General features: G+C 48.4%; 1 pseudogene across 1 annotated transcript; it reads right to left on the bottom strand.

The window, feature by feature from the left end:
• Positions 1-5,077: 5,077 nt before the first annotated feature.
• LOC309654234 (heterogeneous nuclear ribonucleoprotein A3 pseudogene) lies at positions 5,078-13,811 on the bottom strand (annotated as a pseudogene). Its single transcript has 2 exons — positions 12,622-13,811; positions 5,078-5,091 (listed from the first exon to the last, which is right to left on the bottom strand). The product of its transcript is annotated as a heterogeneous nuclear ribonucleoprotein A3 pseudogene (transcript).
• Between the last annotated feature and the right edge of the window lie 2,748 nt (positions 13,812-16,559).

Here is a 16,559-nt window from a genome sequence, read left to right as displayed (position 1 = left end):
CAGAGTGCCTGTTAGGGGGAGAAGCGGTTATATGCACTGCTGCAGTCAGTGACAGGGCTCCTGCGAACACGGCCAAGCACTCTCAAGGCAAACCTCAGAAAGCTGCATCCGGAAAGATCAGCAAAACTGAGAGCCATGGGCAGGAAAAGACCAAAAGGACCAGAGGAAGAAACAAGGCTGAAGAGAACAAGCAGTCAGGGAACAAAGTCAAGGCAGAAGACAAGCCAGCAATCCCCAACACGAAGCGAAAGGAACACCAAACTGAGCTTCGCCAAGAGAGCTTTCAAAAGCCTCGAACCTCCCTTGGCGTGCGCATGCTGGAGTCTGTGAAGGTTCTTCATGCGCTGGGGAAGAAGAATGAGACGAAAACTGGGCTCTCTTCCTGTCGGCTCTTGGGAAATTCAAGCAACCCCAAAGACCCCCAGCCACCCCCAGCGATCCAGCCACGGCGGCATACCCCACGTGAGGGTAAGAGGCCTGAGAAAACGCAAGTCCAAGCCCAGAAACCAGACAGCAGTGCTGAAACAGAGTGTCCATCTCCATCCCAGTGTGAGCGGCCTCCTCCTGGGAAGGTCAAGTTGATACCTCTGCCTTTTTCTGCCTGGGACAAGCCTCAAGCTCGACCCACTCCTCGGAGGCCACAGTCTCTGGCCTCACATCGGCCTGCTGTGGCTTACCGTGCCCAGCCTGGTTCTACTGACTCAGCTCAACCTGCTGCAGTCAATTCATCCCAGCCAGCTCCTGCCTCTTTGCCAGGTCCCGCCAAACCAGCTCAGCCAACTGTGGCCAACCCAACCCAACCGGCTTGGACCAACCATACCCAGCCTCGTGTCCCTCAGCCTGCTGCTCCTAGGCCTGCACCCTACAAAACTTCATCTGGCGCTTCTCTCCAGCGCGAGCCTGTTCCCCCTGCTGTGACTAAGCGCCAGTCCCCACCCAAGCTCCAAACCCAACTTCTACTCCAAGACTTCAGCAAGCAACGAGTTCCATGGAGGGAACCCAACGTGCCTGAGCCAGTCATGTCAAAGCCCATCGAACAAGAGCAGAGGCCAGAGCGAGAGGCCATGAAGAGGCGGGCTCAACAACAACGGGAGAATGCTGCCAGATACACCTCTTCGGGGAAGCTGCAATTTTTCACCCAGAGGGACAAAGAAATGGAAATTGCTGACTACTACGGATACGTCAGGTGACAGCTGCTAGGATTCTTGCTGCCACCTTGGCTACCAGCGGTTCTTCCATACATAGGTAAGATAGGTATAGAACCGAATAAGTAAATGGAATAGAATTAATAGATGAGTAATAAACCTTTCGAATTTTGAGATGCTGCTAACTGGAGCGTGAGAAAGGAAGGCCTGAAAGTTGGATGGGAGAATGAAGGAAAGGGGTAAAAACTGAGGAAAGAGGAAGGAACTTGGCCCAGGGCTAGGAAGGCCAAAAGAGACGTATGGATTTAGGAAAGGAAGCAGGAGTGAGGATGAAATGGCAGAAGTAAAAAGCAGGGTCAGGGGTCTGGGTTGAAAGAACACAATTGGAGTAGAGTTGAAGGTGACAGGAGATGAGTCTAGGTTTACTAGGAGAAATAGAAACAAAGTCTCTCGGGGAGGTTGGCCTTAAGTCTCACAACCACCAGATAGGTATTTCAGAAAACAAGAGGTTCACGACACATCTCTGAAAGGTTTGAGTTGCCTTATTCAGGTGTGATTATAGTGGGGGAATAGGCAAATCTACCAGAGAAGTGGCTAGGGCTCAGAGTCCTCCTAGGGGCAGCTGACGACAGGGCCAGAGCCAAGGGAACTGCTGTATCAGGAGGCCCACGAACAAATCAGGGGCATAGCCGCCTGTCACTTCCCTACCAGGAAGGAAGCCAGGTATATTACTATAACCAAGGCACACTGGGGTCTTCACTGTATGGAGAACTTGGCTCCTGCCCGCAATCCTATGGCTCCGCGTCATACACAGGAAGTAGGGCCTCTGCGCAACCAGAAATGGGAATGGGACTGAAGGAGATTCAGCCCGCAAATATCCGACCACCAGCTTCCACCTCTGCAATCTGCCACCCTGTGTCTGCTCAACGCATCACAGAAACAAGTTTTCAAGGTGAGTATACAAACGGCAGAGCAAGTTGAAGAATGAGGTCGGCATTCACAAACGGGGTCAAATCGACAGCTGGGAAGGGGTGTAGAGACAGGTAGAATTTAGATCCTGAGCCTTTAATAACCACTACCTTCTCTCAGTGCTCTCTGTTTTTAGACTCTATGTAAGAACAGCTAGGGCTTCCCTGGTGGCGCCTGCCAATGCAGGGGACACGGCTTCGAGCCCCGGTCTGCGAAGATCCCACATGCCGTGCAGCAACTAAGCGCATGTGCCACAACGACTGAGCCTGCATTCCAGAGCCCGTGAGCCGCAACTACCGAAGCCCACGCGCCTACAGCCCATGCTCCGCAACAAGAGAGGCCACCGCGATGAGAAGCCCGCACACCGCAACCAAGAGTAGACCCCGCTAGCCGCAACTAGAGAAAGCCCGTGCACACCAATGAGGACCCAGTGCAGCCAAAAAAATAAATACGTAGAATAAATAAGTTCAATCAATCAATCAATCAATAAACGTAAATTAAAAAAAAAAAAACAAACAAAAAAACAGAACACCTAATGCAGGTGGGAAGGTGGGAGGGACACTGTAAAGGTCATCTATGCTACATGTACAAGAACCCCGAGAGCACACCAATAGGTACCACATTTTTCACTGCTGTAGCCGAGCATTCCCCCTGTACTACCACACTGTAGCACTCCCTTCCCTCGTCTACTGCTACAGTCTCTTTGGAAGGTGTTTCAGAACTCTTGTTATGAGAGTGCCAGTTGAACTGTCCTCACTTCCGTCATTTATACCAGGATTTAAGACCTTGTGGTCCGAGATCCTGTCCAGAGAGCAAGCAGGCTAAGACTCTGTCTTTGTTTCTATATTTCATCAGAAAGGGCTCTACCCCCTCTCCTAGTTCATGGTGTGAAGTGTTCTTAGCCTCTCGGGAAAGTGGGGAGAATTCAAAGGACTCTCTATGAGAATGCTAGGCTTTGTAAAACATTTCAGTTTTTTAAAAAGAAGACTCATTTTGTATTGGACTTACAACAGTCCTATGAGATACAAAGAGAGCCAAGGATCAGTGACATGAAATGATCACCAGTAAGAATTACAACAGTCACCGCTTACCTCGTAGCATAGGGCGCACTGTCCATGATCCTTAAGAAGAGTTAGTAGAAATGCCTTGCCCATCTTGCCCCTGAACCCCTTGAAAGGTACACGACTGCTGTGTTGGTGTTTAGGGGGAGCATCTCACTTACCCGGGACTGACTTCTCCCTTGATTCCTCTGTAGTGATGGAGACTTCCCCGCTGATGAAAAATTCCCTGGGATTGCAACCTCCAAGCCAGACCGCTTTCCTATGGAATGACAGAGAACTTCAGAGACCTTGTCAAGATGAAACACCAGTCAGTCTGCGGGAGAAAGGGAAGAAGAGAACGATGGAAATCGTTTCTGGGAAACTATTTTTACATTATGTTTTGTTTGTTCCTGGTAAATAAACTGAAATCTTCTTAACATTCAAACAAAATCTAAACCACTAAATTCAACAACACAGGAGTATAACTTTTGAAAAAAATTTCTTTGGCTGCGCAGCATGTGGGATCTTAGCTCCCCAACCAGGGATTGAACCCACGCCTGCTGCATTGGAAGCGCAGAGTCTTCACCACTGGACCACCAGGGAAGTCCCAGGAATAGAACTTTTAAAGGAGAAGGTATAAACCCCTGGGTTATATGAACTGGAGATTTTTAGTAAGAAGTCAATAGATCTTTTGTTAGGCACATTTTATGTTAGGCTGTCTCCCTGCACAGGACGCAGGCGCCTTGAAAATGGAAATCACATCCCTCTATAGTACGTCCCTCTTCTTTCTGCTTTGCAGTTTGCTGCTCCACTTGTTCAACCCCACCTAGTAATAACCTATACTTCCCTTGTTCCTGTTTTCCCATCTGGAAAACAGACAAAAGGCAACCAAACAACGCAAAGGTCTCAACAAATAAGGGATACCCAAAACCAGAGATGGCCAGAACTTCTGTATCCCTCATGAAACCTAGCCCGGTGTTCAATACTTAGGTATCATTAATACATGCGTGTTGACTGAAACAGTTGAAACGCAATTCTTCCACTTCCCAGTTTAGTTTTAGTCCTCATACAAAACCTGATCATCAAATTCCTTAATGCTAGGAATCACAGTGAAAAATAATTTCTCAACTGACTTCTGTCAGATGAGTGAGAACTAAGGTTAATTCAGTGTATCTGAAGCATAGAAAGTGAGGGCAAACGTGGCACAAGATGGGGCTAGAGAAGCAGAGAGGATTCTAGAGCACGCAGAGTCTTAAAGGCCACCAGTGTGTGTTTTCTATTCTCAAAACAATGTTTGTGAGCGATGTTTATGAGCAATGTTCCAACTTGCTTTGAAGGTTTCTTGTGTGAAGAATGGATTGGAGGGAAACAAGATATATGGACACTAGTTAGGACCTAATCGCAACAGACAGGCAAGTTCAGTATTAGGATGTTGAGGAAGAGCTGACAGATTCCAGAGAAATTCAGGAGATAAACTGAAGCGGGCTTAATGGGGTATGAGATGGAGGAAAGGAAGGTCTTAGGGAATTAAAGGGTTTACTGCACACATGAGCAGAGTCTCAACATTAATCATTTGAACGTACAGAGGTAGATCTCCCACATGACACCGGTTAGGAAGCAACGGTACGCCCTTTAGAATTCCTAGAGACAACACAAATCAACTGTTTCGATGGAAAATTCGGCGGGACCGGTGCGTTTTTTCACTCCAACTTAGTTCCAAATTCCTATTACTCACATTTTCTGTGCCAAAACAACACAGCTGGAGGAACTGAAGGGGATTCCGTTTTGGTAATTGAGGAGTGTCCCCAACACTGACAGTCCCATCTTAAAAAGCACTCCCTCTGCATTTTACCCGAGGAGCAATGGCCAGAGCCTCCCTTTGAAAACGATGGGGAGAAATCAGAACATAACACACTGTCCCTTTCAGCTACTGTGAACTGAGCCGCGAGACGACCAATACGCCCTGACACAGCGCGGACGGGCCAGCGCGCGGCGGCAACAGGGACAGGAGACAGCACAAGAGACGAAGTCCAGGCCCAGGGGCCAAGGCCTATTACCTTTCCGGCATGTGCAAAACATAAAACAGAAGCAATATTGTAACAAATTCATTAAAGACTTAAGAAGAAAAAAAAATCAGATGCTAAAGTGCATACTCTAACCACTATACTATATTGCTTCTATAAAACAAGCACTAAACCTCAGGTACAGGAAAAAACCCTTTTCGTGTCCTCACACCTAGGTCAAAATTACAAAGAGTTATTAATTCAGGAGACAGAAAGAGAAGGAGTAAATCTGAATGAATCTGAGTCAGAACACAGTGTTATAACCTTAGGTAAATTCCACAATACCCATGCCTAAACATGGCAAATTCCACAATACCCATGCCTCAACCTCCCTATCTATAAAGGAGTTAACCACACCAGCGCTAACCATTACTTGCCTCCTGGTAGCTTGTGAGTGTTAATATTACTTGTAAAAAAAAAAAAAAAAATTATTTTGTAATAAATACACAGATCATCTGTTGAAAGAAACAAAGAAAACTACAGCGTTATTATTATTGCCTTGTTACTAGAGCTAAACACCAGAAATCAACATAAAGAAGTTATGTACACCAAGAATGTAGGGTTTGAATATGTACTTTGAGAGGCAATCTTATAATTAGTTGTTGTACCTCTAATTGCTTCTCCTTTTTTTTTTTTTTTTAATTTAAAAAAGCAATACAGGGACTTCCCTGGTGGTTCAGTGGTAAAGAATCCGCCCTGCAATGCAGGGGACGCGGGTTCGATTCCCGGTCGGGGAACTAAGATCCCACACGCCGCGGGGCAACTAAGCCCTCGCGCCAAACTACTGAGCTCGCACACCTCAATGAGGTAGCCCACGTGCAGCAAACTACAGAGCCCACGCGCTCTGGAGACTGCACGCCACAACTAGAGAGAGAAAACCCGCACGCCACAACTAGAGAGAAGCTCTCATGCTGCAACGAAGAGCCCGTGCGCCGCAATGACAAAAAAGATCCCACATGCCTTAACGAAGGTCCCGCGTGCCGCAACTAAGACCCAATACAGCCAATCAACCAATCAATCAATCAATCAATCAAGTGGGGCAGGGGGAGCAATACAGGAATTTCCCTGGCAGTCCAGTGGTTAAGACTCCAAGCTCCCAATGCAGGGGGCACGGGCTCGATCCCTGATTGGGGAACCAAGATCCCACATGTGGCACAGCGTAGCCAAAAAAAAAAAAAAAAAAAAGCAACACATACCATACGGCATTTACCCCAGAGAACGCATGTTCGCACAAAAAAATGTCCACAGCATCTCTCTCAGTAATAGTCAAGAAATGGGAAAAAACTCAGATGTTCTTCAATGGGCAAGTGATTAAACAAACTGAAGTATAGCCAAACCATGGAATACCACTCAGCAATTAAAAAGAAAGCGGCACTGGGACCTCTCTGGTGTTCCAGCGGTTAAGACTTTGCACTCTCAATGCAGGGGGCCCAGGTTCCATCCCTGGTCAGGGAACTAGATCCCGCATGCTGCAACTAAATACCCGCACAGCCAAATAAATAAATAAATAAATATATATATATATTTTTTTTAAAAAAAAGGAGCACTATTGATTCATGCAATTTGGATGACTCTCCAGGGAATTACATTGATTGAAAAAGGCCAATCCAAAAGGTTACATACTGGGAATTCCCTGGCGGGCCAGTGTTTAGCACTCAGCACTTTCACTACCTGGGCTGGGTTCAATCCTTGGTCGGGGAACTAAGATCGCATAACCGGCAGCGCAGCCAAAAACAAACTTTTTTTTAATTAAGAAAAAAAAAAAAGGTTACACACTATATGATTTTATTCACATAGCATTCTTTTTTTTAGTTAATTAGTTAATTTATTTTATTTTTGGCTGCGTTGGGTCTTCGTTGCTGCGTGTGGGCTTTCTCTAGTTGCGGCGAGCGGGGGCTACTCTTTGTTGCAGTGCGCGGGCTTCTCGCTGCGGTGGCTTCTCTTGTTGCAGAGCACGGGCTCTAGGCACGCGCGCTTCAGTAGTTGTGGCACGTGGGCTCAGTAGTTGTGGCTCCCGGGCTCTAGAGCGCAGGCTCAGTCATTGTGGCGCATGGGCTTAGTTGCTCCGCGGCATGTGGGATCTTCCCGGACAAGGGATCAAACCCATGTCCCCTGCAATGGCAGGCAGATTCTTAACCGCTGCGCCACCAGGGAAGTCCCACATAACATTCTTGAAATGACAGGTTGCCAGGGACAGATAGGGCCGGGGGACTGGGAGATGGGCCATCTTCCCCAGGGGCTATTTTCCCTTGATCATCTGCACAAAAACTTTAGTGCAACTTTATCCACTGCACTATCAGATCATTATGATTTGGTGGGGAGTGGGGGAGCAGCAGTGGCTATAAAATGGCATCAGGAGAGATCCTGTGGGATGGAAATGTTCTGTATCTTGACTGTGTCAATGGCAATACCCAGGTTGTGACAGTATACTATGGTTCTGTAAGATGTTACCATTGGGGAAAACTGGGTAAAGGACACACAGGACCTATCTCACTATTATTTCTTACAACTGCATGTAAACCTACAATAATCTGTAAACAAAAAGCTTAATCAGAAATGAAGGCAACACATGCCTCTTGTAACAAGTAAAACAATAGCCTGTGGTCAATCTCTTTCTCTACCCGTCCCATTCCCTCCCTCTTGAGATAACCATGCAAACTCACTGCCCATACAAACAGGCATGCATTTAATACTTTCTGTTTACTGTATCAAAATGGGATCATACATACTACATTATTACCCTGCAGCCTACCTTCTTCACCCATCATCCCTATATCATAGAGACCTTAAAAAAAAAAAACTATTTTAAGTGCCAAGCAGGATGGCAGGTATAGAAAATTTTCTGACTAGGGCAAATCTGACAAATGTTTACCGTGCTAATGTGCCATAGCTCAGCCAGGTGCACTCAGTGAGAGCATAATATACAAGTAGCATTCTAAAGAGATCTGCAAAAAATGCAAGGTCTTCAGCAGCTCTTCGAGGATCCCATCCCCCTCTCTGCCTCCTCCATGGAACCATCCCATGGAGGTTTAACAGTTTAACTCCATTTGCCCCCTCCTGCTGTTTGTGCTTTTGTTGTATACTTCTGTTCTACATCTCCACAAGACATTATTATTGTCATTTATTTACAAAACAACATATAAATATAAAGGTGTATGTACCTGGGTATATGTACATATATATATTAAACACACACACAGACTTTAAGTGCTCTTTGCTCTTTCCTGCAGTTCTGTTCTTTTTTTTTGGGGGGGGGGGGCAAGTTTTTATATTGGTAAAGTTCTGTACTACTAGAAATATAAGATTTGAAAAGAAAAATGAGACTTGAGGATTATCTGTGGAGCTTATCCTCATTCTCCTGCTGACGCATTATGTGTTTATAATTTGAGAACTGCAGATAAATACAAACTGGTCTTCTCCATACTTGCTCACTAAGGAATTCCTCATTTCTAGGAAACGTCTATTTCAAGGAAAGGAAACAAACAAAAACACCTAGTGCACTAGATGATTAAAAGGTACACATTTTATAGCCTGAGTTCGAGAAAAAAATTACCCAAGAAACGGCCTTTTTCCCTAGGAGCCAGCTTCTACTAGGGGAGTCTAGGGTTCTCTAGGCAAAGAAAAAAAACTTGCCAGTTTAAACAGAATAACAGAAACGTTCAGCCAATCAAATATACAGAACTCATCACTTGCAGTGAGGAATGAAAGGCCTGTATCAACAGAAAAAATAAATGGCACAGGCAACGTCTGGAACAGAAAACAAACAGGAGGTACTTTAAAAAGCCAAAATTGCAAAGACAGATTAACAGGGTATGAAATTACACGCCGGGCAATGCACCTGTTAAAGGAAAAGAGGCGCACACCAAGTCTGAAGTCTTAAGAATTCGGTGTTTAACATTACTTCTGCATGCTGCCCAGCAGGAAACTCGGGTCCTGGCTTAATCCACAACGCACACTTCATTTAAGGAGGTGAACTGCTTGGTCTGACTCAGTTTCTTATTCTGTAAAATGAATGCAACACAGCTGTCGTGAGTCGCCAAAGAATTCTGCACAAACGCTTTGTAACTCCAAAGTGCTGTGCAAATCAGAGCAGCCCTTCTCTCCTTCACATTCGTTTGACTTGGAATTTCAGAAGTTTAGCTGAAAATATAGACGACTCGGAAGCAAGGGACTGAGAGTGACCCACACAGGTGGACAGAAATGCAAAAACTGGAGCACCTCATACAAACCACAAGAGAACACGTTCACGTGCACACGTTATCAGTAACAGAAAACGCCACCGGTAGCAACCGTAAACCACTGAGAGGACCAGCAACGACATGTGTCCAAATCCAGCCGGCAGCACAGCCTCGTCGGCGGCAGTGCCTTAAACACAGCTCCCCGCACTCCGCGGCCTAACAAGATCCACTTTTTCCAAAAAGTTTAGCAACTTGCCAAGTACACTGGCATAGTTCACCTTTTTTAATTGCTAAGCAAACATGCAGGAGAGTTGAGACAATCAAGGGAATGTTCAGCCTTCCTCAAAAATAAGATCCAGGAAATTCACGTTTTGCTTGAACAGTTTCATGTCTAAAACTGATCACAAACCTCTGTTTGATGTTGTTTTCTCGCTGCTGGCCAATGAGCCCGGGAAAGACAACGAATTCTTTCAAACAGGGAGGGCTCTCTGCACTCTTCAGCTAAACGAGCGAGGCTTTACCACCGTCACGTTTAAAATAATGAGGAGGACGCCTCGATGGAGTTTACCGGGCTGCGCTAATCACGAGGGGCCTCGGGCGCCCAGGGCGGGCCCCAGCGCCGGTGGCCGCGGGACCGGACGCCCTCCCCGGGACCCCCCCAGGACCCCCTCCCCGGGACGCGGCCGCGGGACAGGACGCCCCCCAGAACCCCTGACCGGGACGCAGCTGCGGGACAGGACGCCCCCCAGAACCCCTGCCCGGGACGCGGCTGCGAGACAGGACGCCCCCCAGGACCCCTGCCCGGGACGCGGCCGCGGGACACGAAGCTCCCCCCTCCCCAGGAACCCCTCCCCAGAGCGCGGGCCTCGCCGCCGTCACGCGGCACCCGCCGCGCTCACCGCGGGCCGGGAAACCCCTCAGGCCGACTGACCCCCGCCCGCCGCCCAGCCTCCCTCCGGCCCGCGCCGCCCGCCGCGCCTACCGCGTTCTTCTGCATCATCTTGTCCATCTTCTGGGCAATGCGGACCACCTCGTCCTCCATGGCCCCGGCAGGCCTGCCCCGCGCCGGGCCGCGGGGGACGGGAAACGAGCGGAGCTGGCGGGGCGGCGGGTAAGCCCAGGCGTCGGCGAGGGCCCTCAGCAGGCCTGACCGAGGCGCTTCCTCACTCACGGCGACGGCGACGGCGGCGGCGGCGGCGGCGGCGGCGGCGCTCCTCCCCCGCAGGCAGCGCCAATCGAGCTCCCAGCTCGCGGCGGCGGCGCTCCACCCCGCAGGCAGCGCCAATCGAGCTCCCAGCTCGCGGCGGCGGCGGCGGCGGCGCTCCTCCCCAGCAGGCAGCGCCAACTGAGCTCCCAGCTCGCGGCGGCGGCGGCGCTCCTCCCCCGCAGGCAGCGCCAATCGAGCTCCCAGCTCGCGGCGGCGGCGCTCCACCCCGCAGGCAGCGCCAATCGAGCTCCCAGCTCGCGGCGGCGGCGGCGGCGGCGCTCCTCCCCAGCAGGCAGCGCCAACTGAGCTCCCAGCTCGCGGCGGCGGCGGTGCTCCTCCCCCGCAGGCAGCGCCAATCCAGCTCCCAGCTCGCGGCGGCGGCGGCGGCGGCGCTCCTCCCCGCAGGCAGCGCCAATCCAGCTCCCAGCTCGCGGCGGCGGCGGCGGCGCTCCTCCCCCGCAGGCAGCGCCAATCGAGCTCCCAGCTCGCGGCGGCGGCGGCGGCGGCGCTCCTCCCCAGCAGGCAGCGCCAACTGAGCTCCCAGCTCGCGGCGGCGGCGGCGGCGGCGCTCCTACCCCGCAGGCAGCGCCAATCGAGCTCCCAGCTCGCGGCGGCGGCGGCGGCGGCGCTCCTCACCCGCAGGCAGCGCCAATCCAGCTCCCAGCTCGCGGGGGCGGCGCTCCTCCACCGCAGGCAGCGCCAATCCAGCTCCCAGCTCGCGGCGGCGGCGGCGGCGGCGCTCCTCCCCCGCAGGCAGCGCCAATCGAGCTCCCAGCTCGCGGCGGCGGCGCTCCACCCCGCAGGCAGCGCCAATCGAGCTCCCAGCTCGCGGCGGCGGCGGCGGCGGCGCTCCTCCCCAGCAGGCAGCGCCAATCAAGCTCCCAGCTGGCGGCGGCGGCGGCGGCGCTCCTCCCCCGCAGGCAGCGCAAATCCAGCTCCCAGCTCGCGGCGGCGGCGGCGGCGGCGGCGGCGCTCCTCCCCCGCAGGCAGCGCCAATCAAGCTCCCAGCTCGCGGCGGCGGCGGCGGCGCTCCTCCCCCGCAGGCAGCGCCAATCGAGCTCCCAGCTCGCGGCGGCGGCGGCGGCGGCGGCAGCGGCGGCGGCGACGCTCCTCCCCCGCAGGCAGCGCCAATCGAGCTCCCAGCTCGCGGCGGCGCTCCTCCCCCGCAGGCAGCGCCAATCGAGCTCCCAGCTCTCGGCGGCGGCGGCGGCGCTCCTCCCCCACAGGCAGCTCCAATCGAGCTCCCAGCTCTGTTCTTTTTTTTTTTTTTTTTGAATTTTGAGATTTTTCATTTGAAGTAAGTCTTAATGCTATTAAATTCACAAATATGCTAATTTAAATACCCAAGTCTATTATCTAAGACACACATTGCAAACACAAATATCTATTCTCTCCACATGTCAGAGCCCATTCATTTCATGGTTTGGAAATGGGGAGAATAGATCCCCTTAAACTGCAAGTCAGCAGGTGTTTCTTTACAGTTAACTTCAGCAAAATTCATACAAAATATTAATTAACAATGATCTTCTTGTTAACTCACAAGGAAACACCTTCAAAGCTGCATTTTGTTAAAGTTTCTGTACTAAAATGTAGAAAAACTGAACTACACAAATATTGAAAAGTTAAAAATTCCTTAATTTTTTATTCCTGGTACCACTACCACAATTTACAGGGCAATATACCTGATGTAATGAAAAGAAAAAGAAAAAGACAAAGCTACAACAGATAAAAGACCTCAGGAATGTACATCTAATTGACACTCCATTGCATTAATCAATAGCTGCACTTTTTGCAAACTGTGGCTAGGACAGTCCTGAGCAAGAAGGGTTTCCTGTTTAAGCTGCAGTAACTTTTCTGACTATGGATCATCGTTCCTTCTGTGGCAGATTTTTACAGTTCCTCTAATGCATTCGGGACGACTGTCTCAAAGTAACCTGCAGCTTTCCTGACACCTCCTCGCTCTCTCTCCTGCCAAGAACTGTAGCCCTTTTCTTGTGAGTTTTGAGAACCTTCTGCTACCATATCCACCACTTCCACCACCAGATCCATAACCACCACCATAGGGACTTCCCGAGCTTCTTCCACCAAAACTGCCTCCCTTCATGGGTCCATCATTTGATTGCTGTTGTCCACTATAATTTCCAAAATCATTATAGCTCCCACCACCACCATAGTTACCTCCAAAATTTCCTCCTTCATTGTAACCATCATATCCTCCACCACCGCCACCATATCCCCCATCTTGGTTTCCATATCCTGGTCCACCACCACCATAGCCTCCTCTACTACTGTAACCAGGACCACCGCCATAGTTACCACCGTCGCCTCCAAATCCGTTCTATCCACCATCACCTCCTCCATAACTACCTCTGCTGCCACCACCTCCACCACCATAGCCTCCTCTTCCACCAAGTTTCCACCACGGCCAAAGTTACCTCCACCACCTCCAAAGTTTCCTCCACGACCCATAAAGTTGCCAGATCCACCTCCACGACCTCTTTGTGATCCAGCAGATTGCGTTTCTTCTTTAGGAAGGGCCTTTTTCACTTCACAATTATGCCCATTAATAGTGTGGTATTTCTGAACAACAATTTTATCAACTGTATCATGATCATCAAAAGTTACAAAAGCAAATCCTCTCTTTTTTCCACTCTGCCTGTCTTCCATAACTTCTATGGTTTCAATCTCGCCATGCTTTTCAAAGTAGTCTCTCAAATTACATTCTTCTGTATCTTCTTTAATACCACCAACAAAAATTTTCTTCACTGTTAGATGGGCACCAGGCTTTACAGATCCTCTCTAGAACCAGCTCTCTTTGGTTCCACTACACGCCCATCAACCTTGTGTGGTCGAGCACACATTGCTGCATCCACCTCTTCAACCCAAGAGTAAGTCACAAAACCAAAGCCCCTGGAACGTTTTGTTTGGGGGTCTCTTATCACCACACAATCTGTAAGTGTGCCCCATTCCTCAAAATGTTCTCTTAAGCTATCGTCTGTAGTTTCAAAGCTCAGACCACCAATAAACAGTTTTCTCAACTGTTCTGGTTCCTTTGGATCATGGCCCTCCTCCCCACCCCACCCCCGGCGGCGGCGGCGGCGGCGACGGCGGCGGCGGCGGCGACGGCGACGGCCGGAGTCGGGCTGGGGGCGACCGGGCGGCGGTTTTACCTCCGTTTTGAGACCGGACTCGCCTCTTCCAACTCGAGTTCAATATGGGACGGAGAGGCCAGCTCTGTTCTATGTTGGGCCATTTTACTTCAGCCTAAAAAAATTTCTTCTAGTATTCCCTAAGGTCTGCTGGGGATCAGTTTTCTTATTTTTCATTTATCTGTATTTGATTTTTTTAAATTGATTCCAATTTTCTGTTGAGATTCTCCATATTTTAATCTATTAATCCCCATCTTTTACTCTCAATATAGTCATTTTAAAGTTCTGTGCTAACTCCAGAATCTGAATTCCCTCTAAATCAATTTTTCTTGTTTTGTTTTTTTTTTTTTTTTTTTTGTCTTAATTTTTAGTCACTTTTTCCTGCTTCAGGAATTTCATAATTTTTGATTGTGTGCTGGACATGGTGAATAAAAAATTCATAGAGACTGAAGATGCTATTACTTTGAACCAGAGAAGATTTACCCCTTTCTCTGTTAATCAGAGTGGCTGATCATTTCAGTCATTTCAGGAATTTTACTAGGTCAGAACTGGGTTGGAGCTTTACTTGTCTCATGCTACCTATGATTTTTCCTGATTTGTGGCCTCCCTGGATTTTTGCTGTGAGCCTGACAGGTCTTTGATTCTTCAATAAATACAGTCAGTTATTGACTTCAGTCTTTCAGATGTTTGAATTCAGCTCTTTAGGCTCTCAGTTCTCACAGCTTCAGAGTATGGCAAATGTAAGGAGAGACCAGCTATGTATTTGTTACCGTTACACTTTCTCAATGAAAATTTGTCTCATAAACACTGAAACATTGCAGATGATTTCACTTTTTCTGACTCAGCCCCCTTCTTGGGGATGGCACTTCTGGGTTTTTACTGTGAGTCTGGTAGGTCTCTGATTCCTCACTTTGGAAAGTTCTCTCCCTCAGGCATTAGGTATTTAAGCTTCCTGCTTTCTATAGGTTCAAAAACTGGCAAATGTCTTGAAGAGGAGACCTAATGATTGTCACAGGCCCCTTTATCTAGCGGGATTTGGTTTGTTCGTGCCATGACTGTGCAGGAAATTTCACTCTGCTTTCTTGGCTCAGTCCCCCATCATCCTGTACCACCCTGACACTAAGGAAATGTCCTGTGGGGGAAATCGGCTTGACATTCTGCTAGATTTCACTCCATCATGCCAGCAAATGAGTTCATCAAAAGGTATGGTGATTTCTCTTTTCCAGTGGAGTATGTCCACTACATAAGGAAATACAAAAGACAGTATAAATGTATTTTTGTTTGTAATTCAGTTTTTCTCCTATATGACTTAAAAGACAAATGCAGTATAAGCAAGTCCCAAATACATAAAGAAAAACTAACAGAATTAAAATGATAAAGCCTGACACTATTTTTTAAATAAATAAATAAATTTATTTATTTATTTATTTGTATTTTTATTTTTGGCTGCGTTGGGTCTTCGTTGCTGCGCGCGGGTTTTCTCTAGCTGTGGCGAGCAGGGGCTACTCTTTGTTGTGGTGCGTGGCCTTCTCGTTGCGGTGGCTTCTCTTGTTGAGGAGCACGGGCTCTAAGTGCATGGGCTTCAGTAGTTGTGGCTCTTGGGCTCTAGAGCGCAGGCTCAGTAGTTTTGGCGTGCGGGCTTAGTTGCTCCGCGGCATGTGGGATCTTCCCAGACCAGGGCTCGAGCCCGTGTCCCCTGCATTGGCAGGCGGATTCTTAACCACTGTACCACCAGGGAAGTCCGAAAAACTGACACTATTAAAGGGAGAAATATTTCAAGCCAATAGCAAAAGGTCATATATTGTATAATTCCATGTCTATGAAATGTCCAGGATGAGCAAATCCATATAGACAGAAAGTAGATTAGTGGATGCCAGGGGATGTTGGGGAGGGGAAAATAGGGAGTAACAGCTAACATATACAAGATTTCTTTGTGGGGGGCGTGACAAAAATGTTCTGGAATTAGATAGCAATATTGGTTGTGAAAATACTAAGAACTAGTGAATTGTACACTTACTTTAATCGGTGAATTTTTTTTTTTTAATCTTGTAGAAGTTTTTATTTCAGTGATTACAAGAACGCAGTAAATGGAAACTATGCTGGTTTACATTAGGCATGCACCTCTACCTGAAACTGCTGTTAGTTTTTGACTGGCCTAAATCTTTATAACTTATTTTTGCATTAGGCACATCTTTAAATTTTTTTGGACCCTGACATACAGGGTAAGTTAACTTCTTCCTTGTGGCAGTTTAGTATGAGAATTATGTTCGCTGGCTAGATTCCTTTAACTAAAGGCCTCTAAGACTCTCAGGCTACCTGTACTAGCTCAAGACTGTACTTTATATATAGATATAAAGATGATAAAATAAAATAAAATAAAGCTTTTGGGAGGTCTGACGTCTTCTGCCAGCGTTCAGTGGGTGTTCTGTAGGAGCAGTTCCACGTGTAGATGTATTTCTACTGTATCTGTGGGAAGGAAGGTGATCTCCACGTCTTACTCTTCTGCCATCTTGCCCCTCCCTCCCCCCAGGAATATCACTTTTAAAGGAGAAGGTATAAACCCCTTGGTTATATGAACTGGAGATTTTAGTAAGAAGTCAATATATTTTTTGTTAGGCACATGTTATGTTAGGCTGTCTCCCTGCACAGGACGCAGGCGCCTTGAAAATGGAAATCATATCCCTCTATAGTACGTCCCTCTTCTTTCTGCTTTGCAGTTTGCTGCTCCACTTGTTCAACCCCACTTAGTAATAACCTATACTTCCCTTGTTCCTGTTTTCCCATCTGGAAAACAGACAAAAGGCAACC

The sequence above is a fragment of the Balaenoptera physalus genome, assembly GCF_965194825.1.
Source record: "Balaenoptera physalus genome assembly, contig: HAP1_SCAFFOLD_2346, whole genome shotgun sequence".
Taxonomy (NCBI): Eukaryota; Metazoa; Chordata; class Mammalia; order Artiodactyla; family Balaenopteridae; genus Balaenoptera; species Balaenoptera physalus.
Note: the sequence above shows the minus strand (reverse complement) of the source record. Positions and strands in the feature narration are given on the sequence as shown.